Raw genomic sequence first — 15,688 nt, forward strand, 5'->3', positions numbered from 1 at the left:
AAGTTTTATAAATGTTACTTATTTTATCGAGAATCTAAAGATTGCATAACTTGTAGCAAGTTACTGGCATAGTTCCGCAGTGGGCAGAAGACATATGTTCTCATTTTAGGGCTCTGTTCACAAGATATTTTTCTCTGAGACTAGTAACCTTTTATCCTATTGCCTTGACATTCTCTACAACCTTTGGAAAGTCACATGGATAAAATGGTATTGATTGTGGACCATGAATGAATGTTTTGCCTATGGCAGAAAAATATTTAGTATTAGATATGAGGGGGCATTGGAAAACTGACCCACGTTTTTTATGCATTAAACTGAAGGTTGGTGCATTAGAGATTTTTCTCTCATATTATGTTCTTCGAGAAATGTTTGAGGAAGATTTAGTCAGTTATTTATTAGATTCCCAGTGCTTTAGTAATGTGTCTGGTACATAATGAGTACTTAATAAATATTTCATAAACCATTGAGTATTTTGGTGTTATTTTCTGCTTGAATTGCAAAGTATTTCAATTCAAAAACACTTCCTAAGAAAGGAGATATTCCAGAAGTCTATTCTTTTTGTTATTACTAAATAATATTCAAAAGTGATATTTTCTCACATATATGAATAATTAAAAAAATGGACATTTATGTATGATGACTCTTGCATTATACTTAAAAATATAGCTTTCTTAAGGACTTTATATTTTTTCTGTAAAATTCTGCATTTTATCTCTTATTAGTTTTCTAAAATTTCTTTGACTTATGTTTCACATTTCTTTAAGAGACTAACTTCCTCATTCCTAGATAAATCAATATGTATGTTGAAATTATATTTTCTTAAATGTTAACACATTCCATCTTATTTGCTATGCTAGTTCCTTCACTGAACGAGAATCGGAAATACATTTAGGTATAATTGGGTTACAGATTATTAAATAACCAGCTTTTTAACTTAGTCCTGTAAAATTTCCAGATGCACACACACGTTTCCTTTTCTGGCCACCACTGCAGAGCACTTCTCCCCACTAAAACTAGCTGAATGGAAATTTGTTCGTGATCTGAATTTATAAAATGGCAGATATCTCACGTCCCCTCTTTGAAGTCTTCTTTAAGCTCCCAAACTGGATTTATAATTAGTTCCCTATTTTCAACCACTTACTTTTTCAATTATTCATCCTCTTTCACACACAGTGGCCTTGAATCTCTTCAACTCTTCCATTATTACTAACCTCAGTTACCTTCTGTGTTCCTTCCTTTATAACCTCCTTACCCCTTTCTGCCCTCTTTCTCTTTTTTCCTTCAGTTCAGTTCAGTCTCTCAGTTGTGTCTGACTCTTTGCAACCCCATGGACTGCAGCACTCCAGGCTTCCCTGTCCTTCACCATCTCCCAGAGCTTGCTCAAACTCATGTCCATTGAGTCAGTGATGCCATCCAACCAACTCATCCTCTGCTGTCCCCTTCTCCTCCTGCCTTCAGTCTTTCCCAGTATCAAGGTTTTTTTTTTCCAATGAGTCAGCTCTTTGCATTAGATGGCCAAAGTAATAGAGCTTCAGCTTCAGCATCAGTCCTTCCAATGAATATTAAGGACTGATTACCTTTAGGATTGACTGGTTTCATCTCTTTGCAGCTCAAGGGGCTCTCAAGAGTCTTCTCCAACATCACAATTCAAAAGCATCAATTCTTCGGCGGTCAGCCTTCTTTATGGTCCAGCTCTCACATCCATACATGGCTACTGGAAAAACCATAGCTTTTACTAGACAGAACCTTGTTGACAAAGTAATGTCTCTGCTTTTTAACATGCCATCTAGGTTAGTCATAGCTTTTCTTCCAAGGAGCAAGGGTCTTTTAATTTCATGGCTGCAGTTACCATCTGCAGTGATTTTGGAGCCTAAGAAAATAAAATCTGTCACTGTTTCCATTATTTTTCCCATCTATTTGCCATGAAGTGATGGCACTGGATGAAACGATCTTAGTTTTTTGAATGTTGAGTCTCAAGCCAGTCTTTTCACTCTCCTCTTTCACTTTCATCAAGAGGCTTTTTAGTTCTTCTTCACTTTCTGCCATAAGTGTGGTGTCATCTGAAAATCTGAGGTTATTGATATTTCTCCTGGCAATCTTGATTCCAGCTGGTGCTTCATCCAGCCCTTGTGTTTCTTTCCTTACTTCTTCCTAATTTTAAAGTTTATTTAAATAAATACATTGAAACTGACTTACCAATAGAATCCCGCATTCTGGAAATTCTTGGTCACTTATGTGGATCCATGCACAAGGGCTTCATCTCCACCTTTTGCTTATATTATTATCTTTGGTTTTTCTTTAATTTATCTAGCTTTAGACCTCTGGATTTTTTGTCTTTTCCACAAAAAGCTGTAGTAAAATAGTAACATTATCTAGCTTTCATGAAGCATACTGTGAGATTTCTGGCATGTGTCCACAGTTAGCTCTGAGATATGTATTTCCTGGCAGCTTAGGTTTATTTTATGTGAAGCAGAAAGAGAGGAAGTGAGGGAATTTAGTTCAGTAGTTTAAAGCAAAGGTTCTGACTGGACTCTGCCTGAGGTTGAATCCTGGATTTGCCATTTACCAGTGTGTGCCCTTGGGTAAATTACTTAACTCCTCTTACTTAAAAATGGGGAGATACTAATAATATTTAATGAATCAAAGTAATGGGAGGTTTAAACTCAATTAGAGTTTATGAAAAACTCTTGAAAATATTCTATATATGCGAAGTTTTGTTATTCTTGTTATTGTTCAGTCACTAAGTTGTGTCCGACTCTATGCCAGGCTCCTCTGTCCTCCATTATCTCCCAGAGTTTGCTCAAATTCATGTCCATTGAGTTGGTGATGCCTTCCAACCATCTCATCCTCTGTTGTCGCCTTCCCATTTTGCCTTCAATCTTTCCCAGCATCAGGGTCTTTTCATGAAGTTGAAAAGTTGGCTTGTTTGCATCAAATGGCCAAAAGTATTGGAGCTTCAGCTTCAGTGAATATTCAGGGTTGATTTCCTTTAGGATTGACTGGCTTGATTTCCTTACAGTACAAGGGACTCTCAAGAATCTTTTCCAGCACCACAATTCAAAAGCATAAATTCTTCCGCATTCAGCCTTCTTTATGATCCAACTGCCACATCCATATGTGACTAATGGAAAAGCCATGGTTTTGACTGTATGGACCTTTGTCAGCAAAGTGATGCCTCTGCTTTTTAATACACAGTCTAGGTTTGTCATAGCTTGAAGGAATGCTATGACACTTTTAATTTAGTGGCTGCAGTCACCATCCACAGTGATTTTGGAGCCCAAGAAAAGAAAATCTGTCACTGCTTCCACTTTTACCCATTCTATTTGCTGTGAAGTGATAGGATCAGATGCCACAATCTTAGTTTTTTGGATGATGAGTTTTAAGCCAGCTTTTTTACTCTCCTCTTTCACACTCATTAAGAGACTCTTTAGTTCCTCTTCACTTTCCACCGTTAGAGTGGTATCATCTTCATATCCGAGGCTGTTGATATTTCGCTCAGTAATCTTGATTCCAGCTTGTGATTCAGCCAGCCTGGCATTTTGCATGATGTGCTCTGCATAGAAGTTAAGTGAGCAGGGTGACAATATATAGCCTTGACGTACTCCTTTCCCAGTTTGGAACCAGTCAGTTGTTCCATGTTCTAACTGCTCCTTGCTTCTTGATCTGCATGCTGGTTTCTCAGGAGACAGGTAAGATAGTCTAGTATTTCCACATCTTTAAGAATTTTCCATTGTTTGTTGTGATCCACTGTTGTTATTGAGAATTATATTCAAATAACTGGAAGAGGAAGAGTAATATTTTTGTGACTATCAAAATGTCTAACTTAGAAACAAATGTAAAAATGATCCAGTCATTCAATGACTCATTCAGACAATGAATAAAGAAGTATATAATTTCAAAGGTACTCAAAGCAAGTAGAACACTCTTGGAAAGTTTATTTCTATTTTAAGAAAATTCTTATTGACTGTTTTCTTTCTTCCAGTTTTATTGAAGTATGATTGACATAAAACACTATAAGTTTAAGGTGTACAGCACAAACTTATTAATACATACATCATGAAATTATTAGTGAACATCCATTATTTCATATAGATAAAACATTAAAGAGACAGACATTTGTTTTTCTTGTGATGAAAACTCTGAGGATTTACTCTCTTAACAACAAACTTTTATATGAAATATAGAACAGTATTAATTTTTGCTTTAATTTTCCTTGCCTGAGGAGATATCCAAAAAATACACATTGCTAAGATCCATGTCAAAGAGTATATTGCCTGTGTTTTCTTTTGGAAGTTTATGATCTCAGGTCTTACATTTAACTCTTTAATCCATTTTATTTTTGTATATGATTTGAGGAAATAGTTCATTTTGATTCTTTTGTATGTAGCTGTCCAGTTTTCCCAGAATCATTTATTAAAGAGGCTGTCTTTTTGTATTTTTGCATCCTTGGTTGTAGATGAGTTGCCCATATATATGTGGATTTATTTGGGCCCTCTATTATGTTCCATTGCTTTATATGTTTGTCTTTGTGCCAGCACCATACTATTTTGATTACTGTAATTATTGTAGCTTTGTAGTATAGTTTGAAATCAGGGAGCATGATAAGTTTTGTTCTTTAATCTAAGATTATTTTGGCTATTTGGGGTCTTTTGTGTTCCATACAAATTTTTGTATTATTTGTTCTAATTATGTGATAAATACCATTAGTTTTTTGATATGGATTGATTGCATTGAATCCATAGGTTGACTGTTTATTAACACATTGTTGACTGGAGATGTGCTCATGCCACCAGTGTTGAAATACCCCAGTCAATAATGTGTTAAAATATATATGTCTATGCACCAGGAGAAGATATGTTTCTCTTGTCTATTGCTGTGTCACAATCACTCCAAAATGTATGGGAGTAAAACAATACTACTTTACTTGTGCACTGTTTCTCTGGGCCAGGAATTTGGACAGAGGATAGACTGTCTTGTCTTGGCTCCATGATGTCTGGGGGGTCTCACTGGGGAAGGCTCAGATGTCTGGGAATTTGAATCATCTGGAGGCCTCCTCACTTACATGTCTGGCACTGGATAAATGGATGGGGTTGGGATAAATGGAAGGCATGACTCACCTGGTATGGTTGATTGGTCTGACTGACTTGTGTCCTTTCCATGTGATTTGGACCTCTTCACAGCATGGCGGCCTCATAGTCAGACTTCACACTTGGCAGCTTAGGGTTCCAAGAGTGTTTCAGAGGAGAAAGAATGATATGTATGAGCTTTTATGACCTAGCCTCCAAAGTACATAGGGTCACTTCTACAAGTTCCCTTCATTAAAGTAGTCACAAACTTGACTCAGTTCAAGGTGGTGGGGTCATAGATTCACATGTTAATGAGAAAAGTATCAAAAAATTTTTGGCTATGTTTTAAGGCTACAAGGGCTAGAGAAAAATGAGTTGTACATCATTCTAGTTGCATCTGTTGGTTTCAAGGACCAAGTGGTTTTATTTATTTATATGAAAACATGGAGTGAAAAGATAGATGACCTAATTGAAAGGAAGGGATTTTAATAAGGAGCATCTGTAGGAAAAATAGTGCTGCCTCTCTGATCCTTTCTGATTTATGCTGACCTTGATGGTTTTTCTTGTTTAGATACTTGTTTCTGTTTTTTTAGCTCTTTCCTATTCCCTGATTACACAATTAACAAATAATACAAAATGTACACAAAAATGTAGGAAGCAGAATTATGCTTCTTTCAGTCTTCCTACAAACCATCCTACTACCAAGAGGAAATCACTATTAATATTCTGATCTCTGTCTATCTGCAGATATACATGTCCAGTGTTTTTACTATGATAGTTTTATATACTTTACATAATAGTATACACCCAACATTATATTGCCTGTGTTTTAATTTTAACATTCTGTTGTAGCTTTTTTTCATATAACTAAAATAATCTTTTCTTTTTGTCTGTCTTTATATCACTGTGTCTGTGTGTGCATACTCAGTTGCTTTAGTTTGTCCAACTCTTTGTGACCCTATGGACTGTGGCTCACCAGTCTCCTCTGTCCATGGGATTCTCCAGGCAAGAAGACTAGAGTGGTTTGCCGCTTCCTCCTCCAGGAATCTTCCTGACCCAGGGACTGAACCCACATCTCCTGCATCTCCTACACTGTAGGCAGACTTCACCTACTGAGCCACCTGGGAAGCCCCTTTATATCATTATTAGGTTTTAAAATGAAAAAAATAAATTTAAATTAAAGCAACACATGCTTATGATATAATACATACATACACAGCTGAAATGAATGTTAACATACACAGCTGAAAAAAATTAAGGAAAGAAAGCCACTTCCCCAACCAGACCTAAGTTATTGGTCTATAAATAGATAACCCTTTTTTTTTTTCAAAATGAGATTTTTAGTCCACTTGCTGTTTTACAACTTATTTTCCCTTAATATTAGTAAAATTTGAACTTTCTCTGTTAGGATTTGTAGATTTATCTTTATTTAGATAGTCTCTAATCCAAGTTTTTCAATGTTTGATATTAAAAAAAATGCTGCAGCAAATATCTTTGAATGTGCAAACATTTTTTGCACATCTGTAAAGCTTTTCTATAGTATAGAAATCTAGGAGTGAAAATGCTGGCTCAAAGGACTAATCATGAAAATTTTTGATAGATAATGATCAATTTTAATCATCTGTTTTAATAGATGTGTAATACCTCCATATATGGATATAACTTAATTTGCTTAATCTTTTCTCCAAAATTAGACATTTAAGTTGTCTGATGTTTTCCCCATTGATAAATAGTGTTGCATGAATATCCTCATGATGAAATCTTTGTCATCATTACTTTAGAATTGATTTTTATAAAGGAAATTACTTGTCATAACATATGAACATTTTAATGACTAATCATTCATATTGCCAAATTGGTTTTTCAGAAATGTTGTATCAGTTTGCAGGTATCTGCAAAACTTTGAACCTGAGATTGGGATAAAATGTTGCTATAAAATGCTATAGTTGGTTCAAAATAATTTCCTATAGTTAAAGTTAATTATGTATGGCTCAGATGCACAATCATGTCTGACTCTTTGTGACACTTTGGATTGTGGCCCTCTAGGCTCCTATGTCCATGGGATTTGTCAGGCGAGAACACTGGAGTGGGTTGCCATTTCATCCTTCAGGGGATTGGATCTTTGTCTCCTTCCTCTCCTGTATTGTAGGCAAATTCTTTACCACTGAGCGCTCAGGAAAGCCCCAAAGTTAATAACATCTTGTAAAAAAAGGGCCAACATTTGGCCAGAAATGATGAAAAATTTTCCAGTGATTCATATGTTACTCAAAATTCCATGGAATTTCTATGAAAAATGTCTTCTGCTATCCCTTGGCTGTCACCTTCCTATTGCTACAACAATAAAGAAATCTGGATATATCTTAGTGGGGGTCAGGTCACTTGCCCTGGTATGAGTCTGTTGTAAATTAATATAAAATAGAAAATTCTCAGTTCTGGAAATGTACTGTTTATCTAAAGAAAAACAATGTTGGAAATGATTCCCAAACAAAACTGTCTCCATGTTTACAACTGGATTCTGAAACTTTCAGAGCTATATTTTATTACTTCATATTTTCTTGTTTTTCAGGTTAAAATAATATCCTGAGGCAAATGACTTCTGTATCTTTTGAGAGAAATGTTTTAGGTTCAGGATATAAGTAAACAGAGGACTGGATTTCTAGACCACCCTAAATTTTGACTTGCCCCCTTTTCCCTCCTTTTCTTTTATGTTGAAGTTCACTCACTTGTTATTGAGTCCCCATTGCTGTGAATGGATAATTTGTTTGGTTAGGGTGTGTTTTCGTTATTAATTTCACTGTTAGGTTCTCAGCTCAGTGAACACAGTAAGTATTGCTTGCATATTTTTGTATCTCTGGATAGTGCTGAAAAAGTACCTTGACTACAGTGGAGGCTTCATTTGTTTATTTGTCCAGAGTGCAAATAGGCACGCATTCTGTACCATACACTGTGCTAGTTACAGAGAGTCATTGTGCGTTCATAATTCTGTTTATTTTCCCGCTTCACTTGCAATTGTGTTGGGGCCATGTGACTTGTTCTGACCAACAGACTGTGAATATTTAACTGGGCTGAGACAGAGTTGATGTGCTACCACCATCTCTCTCTCTCTTTCTCTCTCTGTTATGGCAACCTTGGAAGTCAAATACTGAGATGATGGCATCAGAAGATGAGTCTCAATCCCCGTCAGTGGAGGTGAGATGAAATTCCCCACCATGTACACTGGACATTGTGTGAGTGAAAAATAAACTTTTCTTACCTTTAACAATTATGATTTTCAGGTTTACTTGTTCCTACTGCAAAACTTATTCTATCTTGCCCTTAAACATCTCATAGTCTATGTGAAGTAAGGACAGGTATGATTCACTTTTGAGCATGTGACTGTTAAATAGAGTGACCTATAAACTTCAGCTTCTCAATATAATAAGAGTTCAAAATGATTGGTTTCTCTGGGTTTTGGGCAAGGATTTGCAAGTTTGAGGGAAAATTTTTAACTTCCTGGGGATGTAATTTTCTCATTTGTAAAATGAGAGGGCTGGATGTTTTTCCTGCTTTAATTCCATCTTTGTTTTGTAAGCAGCTGGGAGAGGAGAAGAAATGGAGACTATAAAGATGTTCTGTCTTTATAAATATAGATACTTTTATGTGATTTCCTGGTTAGGTCCTCACAAGACTATACTTGAAGTAGCAGATGGAGGCAGGAAGGGCCATTGTCTTCTAACAGACACAGATCTTTCAGTCTGTCTTCAGGGAAGCCACAAAGATTTGTTGCAACACATTCATTACTATCAACAAGGATGCCTTTTCTTTGGAAAGAGAGTACTCACTACTCAATCTTCCATGTTGGATATTGCATCTTAGGGCAATTTTTTCTGGAATACCTTCTTATTCCCTTACACAAAGGAAGTTATCCACTGTTGCCTATGTGCCATCTCTACATTCTAGATATACTTTACTTATTATATGGTCTTTTATTGTTTTTTTTGAATAGCTATTTTGTTTTACTTACCACATACTTTAGAAGGAAATGGCTTTTTTCCCCATTATATCCCAGGGTCTAACCCAATGCCCAGCACAGTATATAGCCTTAATAAACAGTTCTTAAATAACTGGATGACAAGCCAGTGCCTCCTTTACAGTTACCCAACATTTCCTGGTAACCTGGACTTGGAAATGGATGAGAAAGTGCTAGTACTCTAATCTTTTTGCAGTTACCATAACCCCCTCCCTACTCTTTTTTCTCTTAAAAGAGGGGCTATTTCCAGGTAACCTGCCATGAAGTTGCATTATAAAATCATGTTTTAGCTCTGGCTTCTTAGCTTGTTTTTGCAAGGGAATTAGGAAGTTTAATGCGTTTGTGTTGCTAAAGAGCTTGAGATCTGCTCAGGAAAGTCACTTTAGAATGCCTAAGTGCTAGTATCATAATATTTATTGAGAACTGATGAATAGAGTTCTTAAAATAGTCTTGCTCATTGAAAGCATGCTATACTAAATCCCATTTGTCTTGGGTATAGGATTTGTGGAAGATGAATGGACAGAGGAAATTAGTGGATTTTGTAGTGGATTGTATAAGAGAGCAATTTTTATGAAGGCCCCCTTTCTTAAAGTGATAGATGCTAGAAAAATACCTTTAGCTGCACCAACATGGGCCTGGTAAATACAAGGCTACTACACAAGCAGATCCCATTTGCTGCCAGATGGAGAATATGAGGGGCACTTCTGCCTTGAAGTCTCTTCTAGGATGGGGCAGAATAACTGCTGAAGGTCACGCCGATCTAGAGTCCCTACCGTTGGGTAGGTCATTTATGGTCACATGCATTCTCTGGGAGAAAGGATTCATTCCTGTGTTTTGTGGAGTTTGATAGCTTTTGGTATTTATACCAGAATGGATTTAAAAAATGAACATGTCTTCAATAATGACTAAGGATTTAGTGATCAGGGTGGTTGCTGCCTGAGGTGGGACAGTCAGTTCAGTTGCTCAGTCGTATCCAATTCTTTGCGACCCCATGGACTGTTGCACACCAGGCTTCCTGTCCATCACCAACTCCCAGAGCTTGCTCAAACTCATGTCCATAGAGTTGGTGGTGTCAACCAACAATCTCATCCTCTGTCACCTTTATGGGAAGTTCCTGATGGCTCAGTGGGTACAGAGTCTGCCTGCAATGTAGTAGACACAGAAGACCCAGGTTTGATCCCTGGGTTAGGAAGATCCTCTGGAAGAAGAAAATGGCAACCCATTCCAGTATTCTTGCCTGAAAAATCCCATGGATGGAGGAGCATGGTTGGCTACAGTCCAAGGGGCTGCAAAGTCAGACATGGCTGAGTGACTGAGCATGGGGAGTGATTCAGGGAGACAGCTGGAGGGGAAGAAAATTATTCCACTTGGTGGTGCTGAATATTCTCTAAAGTGTGTTTTATATGTCTAGTCTAAAAAATGCCCTTCTCTCTATAGCCAATGAAGAGACTAAGACTGAATTTTTCTTCTCATATCCAGTTTTTGCTTCTGGTTACTTAATTTTCTCTACAGAGGTTCTCTTGATGTTAATTCAAATCTCATTTTACTTCTATAAAAGTATACAGTTTCTTTCCCAGTGGCCCCCAAAGACCTACCCTCTCCAAATTTTCAGGAATGAATACTCCAAAACAGAAAAGCTATCCCAGTTTTTACTCTCAGAGAGTACTTGCCATCATCATTACCCACAAACTTCTATCAATAACCCATTCTGCATAGTAATAATAGTTTCAATAATAGAGGTTCTGACACTGGGAGTATTCATGCAACTTTCATAATTACCATGAAGGAGAGGCAATAATAGCATTGGTTGTACAAATTCAGTGTTGAACTATATCAAAATGATTGCTTGACAATCATCCATGTTAAGCACTTCTCTCAGAAAGACAGGCTTTGATGACTTTAATTCCTCTGATCAGAGGAAGGGAAAATTTTCCACCACAAGTGAGAGTAGGAGGTGTGAGTGGGTGTGGATGCAGGTACATATGTTGTGGTTGCGAGCAAGGGTGTGTGGGAGATGATGAGTAGAAAATAACTTCAGCTGAATGACATTGACATTATTGTCTCTAAAGTAGAAGTTAAAGTTTTCTACTGAGAGTGGGCAAAAAAGGAGCTTAAAGAGTGTGGTTATTATTCAGACTAGGCTGTAGGTTACCAGATGTGTCTTCAAATTACAATTGTAAATTTCAGTAAGTTAAATAATTTAATTTTACTCTCCATCATTATTATCATGATAAATCCTCTAGGTCTGTGACTTCATCAGACAGCATGCATGTTTATAGAATTATGGTGCATTCTCTGAATTGAGATGTTATTTTGAAGGCAACAATAATGTAGCACCAGGACACACATGGTCTAATATTGCCTGTAGTTGTAAAGTTGTGGACAAAGATCTCCTGAGTTTTGGTAAATTCTCATTAACTCAGAAGCCAGATGGAAGACAGGAGAGGCTGACACCGCCTACTGCACCTCCGTGGGTGTTACACATCATTCTTCTCTGTCCAGTTGCTCCATAAGAATTGGTGCATGCATGCTAAGTTGCTTCAGTTGTGTCTGACTCGGTGTGACACTATGAACTGCAGCCCACCAGGCTCCTCTGTCTATGGAAATCTCCAGGTAAGAACACTGGAGTGGGTTGCCATGCTCTCCTTCTGGGGGATCTTCTTGACTCAGGGATTGAACCCATGTCTCTTATGTCTACCTACATTGGCAGGTTGGTTCCTTGGCACCACCTGGGAAGCCCTGTTAAGAATCAGACAGGGCACTGTTTCTAAGTACTTCATAGGACTTTATGGATGATTGCATCAGTATGAAACTTTTTTTTTTTATTACTTTTTAATTTTGTTGCATTTTCTCCCTTGGAAAGATTTGCATTGAAAGAACTCTGTATATAGCTTATCTGTTCACAATTTTAGCAATTTGCCTGCATTTCTACTCTGAATTCAACTATTACTTTTTTGAAGCTTTTCATGTCATGTTAAGGGAAAAAAAACCACTTCTTTTTGCAGCCATGAGAAGAGCAGAAGTAGATATTGCTCTTCAGTAAGGAGTGGGTATCATTAGCTTAGTGCATCAGAAATCCTCTGAATATGGGAGGATTTCTTCTGAAATGATATAAAAATCAGAGTATTTAGCAAAGAATACCATTGTCATAAGCAATTCATCTTCCCAAAGAATTCTAACGTTTAATTTCTCACTTCTCTTTTTCTGAAGTACTAAGCAGGGGAAGTTTAGTGTTAATACTTATAAAAGCACATTCTCCTTACCCTGGTCTTCTGGGTGAGTGAGGCAAATTAAAATTTAGGAGGACTGGGTCCTTTCAAACTCAACTACTATTTGACCTTGATAATGTTATTTATTTTCTCTGAGCCTCAAGTTCCCCATGTATAAGGTTGGACTCATAATGATCTTGCATTTATATACTCCTTTGAGGATTATAAAGGGAAGGCACTGTATAAACCAGGAACTTTTTATTCTTTATAGTTTTCAACTGAGAGTATTACTTACCTAGGGTTCAGAACATGTCAATGAGGAGCTAGGAAGTAGGATTTTTAAAGAAAGGTTAACCTAAAAGTTGTGCAGAGAGCAAATATTTATATATTAACTTATGTAATCCCATTGGCTTCCAATATGTTGGGAAATGTTTTCATAGCAAAAATCATATACCTCCAACTCATAAGAGGAAATTTCACTTGAGAATCCTGATACTCAACTTCAGGGATTGTTTAGCCTTTGTTAAAAATATAGTCTGCTTAAATTTAATTCTCCTACTCATTCGGGTGGGATATTAGATGACCTTTCTGTATGATCATGCATATACAGTATTTTAAAAATATACTGGACACTAATTATTCTAATTACTATCTCAGTGTATAAACTCACTGTCTCAACTGAAGTTGGATTGTCTGAGCTATGAGACAGCTGTAGTTGATTAGGAGATGTGTTTAGTAGGAGGAACCTTAGAAAGGTGTATTTTCAGAAATAGATATTGTCTTCATTTAGAATAATAACAAACCTCTAATGTCCCTTGGTCTTGATTCCCAGAACTAGACCAAAAGAGGATTCTACAGTGGCAGTACTGATGAAACCTGCAAGAGGCCTATTGTCTTTGGAGGCAACTATGACCTCATATCTAAAATAGATCATTGTTTACATTAGCTGCATTAACAAAATTAATCTAAACCAAATGTGATCCAGGTGGGAAAGAATTGTTTTTTGGAGAAGAACCAGCTAAACCTAAGTAAAAAGAATTGAATAATGTCTTCTAGCTTATATAATGGTGAATTGCAAACAGATGTTTCAACTGTCTAACTGCTGAACAGTTATGGGTAAGGAGCAGCCCTGGAAGCTGTAAGATGGTAAGTAAAAAGCAAATCATTTCTATATACCAATATGTCCCTTAATCAAAGAAAAGTGTAAATAAAAGAATAACAACAATAACATCATAATTCAGGAATTAAAGATCTTGAGGGCAGTAGAACTACTCAGCCTTTTAAATGGGTAAAATATGCTAGAAGTACTAGTTCAGAAGAATAAAGAAAATTATGGAAAAGAGAAAGTGGAAGAAAGAGAATGGAAAACCTGTTGGAGTTTCAGTTCAGTTTTGTCGCTCAATCATGTCCAACTCTTTGCGACCCCATGGATTGCAGCATGCCAGGCTTCCCTGTCCATCACCAACTCCCAGAGCTTGCTCAAACTCATGTCCATTGAGTCGGTGATGCCATCCAACCATCTCATCCTTTGTTGTCCCGTTCTCCTCCTGCCTTCAATCTTTCCCAGCATCAGGGTCTTTTCAAATAAGTCAGTTCTTCGCATCAGGTGGCCAAAGTGTTGGAGTTTCAGCTTCAGCATCAGTCCTTCCAATGAATATTCAGGACTGATTTCCTTTAGGATGGACTGGTTGGATCTTCTTGCAATCCAAGGGACTCTCAAGGGCCTTCTCCAACACCACAGTTCAAAAGCATTAATTGTTCGGTGCTCAGCTTTCTTTATAGTCCTACTGTCACATCCATACATGTCCACTGGAAAAATCATAGCCTTGACTAGATGGACCTTTGTTGCAAAGTAATGTCTCTGCTTTTTGACATGTTGTTTAGGTTGGTCATAGCTTTTCTTCCAAGAAGCAAGCATCTTTTAATGTTTATCATTTATTAACTACTGAGAACACCAATTTGTGAATTTATGGAAATGGAAGTGTTAATCTCTAAGTCATGTCTGACTCTTTCCGACCTCACAGACTGTAGCCTGCCAGGCTCCTCTGTCCATGGGGATTCTCCAGGCAAGAATACTGGAGTGGATTGCCATGCTCTTCTCCAGGGGATCTTCCCAACCCAGGGATTGAACCTGGGTCTCCTGCATCACAGGCAGATTCTTCTATAATATCTTTGTGTTATTTGGTGATGGAAAAATGACTTTAAATGTGTATTTTACACAATCACATTTTATAGTAAAAAGTTGTGGAATCTCCTTTTCAATATACTGAAAGAGAGAATGTAGTGTGGTTGTCATCAGTGGCTGCAAATGGAAATGATAACTTGTCTTGAGCCATCAGAGAGTGGTGGAGACTGTGGTGAAGTGTCAGCTGCCAGTTATGTTCAGAGAGAAGAGGATGAACTTCCTGACCCCTTCAGTCCTAAGTTCCTGACTATAAGTAAATTTCTTTACACTATTTTTAAGACAAAATTAAGTGTGGCTTCCGTGAGTAACAGCTCACCCCCGAGAAGCTGATCTCTTGTGAACAAAGGTATTTCATAGCCTCAAGAGGACAGCTCATTTCTGCAATGGTGCTTGCTCTCTGAGCAGTAGGTGCCCTACTGCTGATTCCAGGCAGTATAAACTTTGTATAGCTGACATTTTCTGACTCAACTCCTGCCATAATTGAAATTACTTTATTAAACAAGCTTGAATCATTTCAATTACTTCGTGGCCTGCAGTGCTGGTGGCATACATGATGACTACATGCTGATTAAATTAGAGCTCGTACACCCTGGAAAGATGTGCACACCAGAAAATGGCTTTCTGTTTCTCCAATATAAAAAAGCCCTCTCTAATTCACATTCACTGGATAGATCCCTTTGGGTTGTATATTAATATTCATAAGATAAACCACATAGCTAAAGCAGAAGATTAAAGTCAAGTCTCTTAATAAAGAAGTAAGAGTAATGACTACAGTAAAATCTCCAAAAATGCCATTATCCCCCTGAAGAGTGAACACCACTACTGTACATGTGTTGAAGCTGAGCAAGAGAACAATAAAAAATGAGTTACTGCAGTGATTTGGATTTTAAAATCCGCTAGAGAGGAATGAGCAAACACAAACACTTAGACCAATAGAAAAGAATATCAGGATCAGACGGTACGAAGCAGCATCTTAAGAGCAGAGTTTACAGTTCACCTTATTTCGATATGAGAATAGATTTGTGCTCTAGGAGATAGCACTAAAAATTATGTCTCTTAAATAGACTATATTCTCTTGGATACCATACTGAATTCTGAGGACTGGGGGTAAACTAGGAGTCACTCAGAGAGTTGATTCTTGCTAGTTTACCCACAATATGTTTGCTTTCCTTTGGCCATTTTGTTGAAATCTTCTTGAAGAGATCAGTTTGTATACATT

At 37.2% G+C, this 15,688-nt stretch overlaps 1 long non-coding RNA gene across 1 annotated transcript in view; it reads left to right on the forward strand.

Annotated features, from left to right (window-relative positions):
- LOC122428456 overlaps nucleotides 1-15,688 on the forward strand; it is a 117,298-nt gene that overhangs the window by 25,950 nt on the left and 75,660 nt on the right. The window lies entirely within an intron of this gene.

The sequence above is a fragment of the Cervus canadensis genome, chromosome 26 (genome assembly GCF_019320065.1).
Source record: "Cervus canadensis isolate Bull #8, Minnesota chromosome 26, ASM1932006v1, whole genome shotgun sequence".
Taxonomy (NCBI): domain Eukaryota; kingdom Metazoa; phylum Chordata; class Mammalia; order Artiodactyla; family Cervidae; genus Cervus; species Cervus canadensis.